Genomic DNA, 718 nt, shown 5'->3' on the forward strand with positions numbered 1-718 from the left:
TTATAAATATTTACAAGGTTTTTTTAAGAAATTGCGGAAAAATTTTGGCGGGAAAATTTTTGTCGGAAATTTTTTGGCGGGAAATTTTTTTTGGCGGGAAAATTTTTGCCGAAATATTTTTGGCGGGAAAATTTTTGTCGAAAATTTTTGGCGGGAAAATTTGGCGGGAAAATTTTCGGAAGGAATATTCTTTTTGTTGGAAAGAATATTCCTTTTTCATCATGGGTTATAATAAAGGAGGGTAATTTAGTCATTTTGTACATTGAAGAGGGTATTATTGAAAATGAACACCTAGAGAGGGTATTTGTAGAAAAGGGTATCATAATAAAGGTTAGTTGTGCAAATCTCCCTAATATAAAACATTTTAGAGGTTTTAATATAAATATATATTCTAAAATTTCAGACTACCATTTGCAAAAGTAAATTATATAAAATCTTATCAATATATATAATAATGTATTTTATTTTTATTGAAGGAAAAAGAGATTTTATTTTACCTTATTATATATAATAATATAATAGAATCTAGTATCTTATTGTTTTTTATATAATACGATGTACTTTTAAATAAAATAATATTTTTATAGTAAATGTTTAATTTAAATAAAAGTAACTATTTTATTAAAATTTTATAAAAGTTAAAATAAATGGGTTAATTTGCAGTTTTTATAAATAGATTGTGTTAATATTAAAATTTAAAAAGAATTTATTTGGAATA

The sequence above is a fragment of the Capsella rubella genome, unplaced genomic scaffold, assembly GCF_000375325.1.
Source record: "Capsella rubella cultivar Monte Gargano unplaced genomic scaffold, Caprub1_0 scaffold_5, whole genome shotgun sequence".
Lineage (NCBI taxonomy): Eukaryota > Viridiplantae > Streptophyta > Magnoliopsida > Brassicales > Brassicaceae > Capsella > Capsella rubella.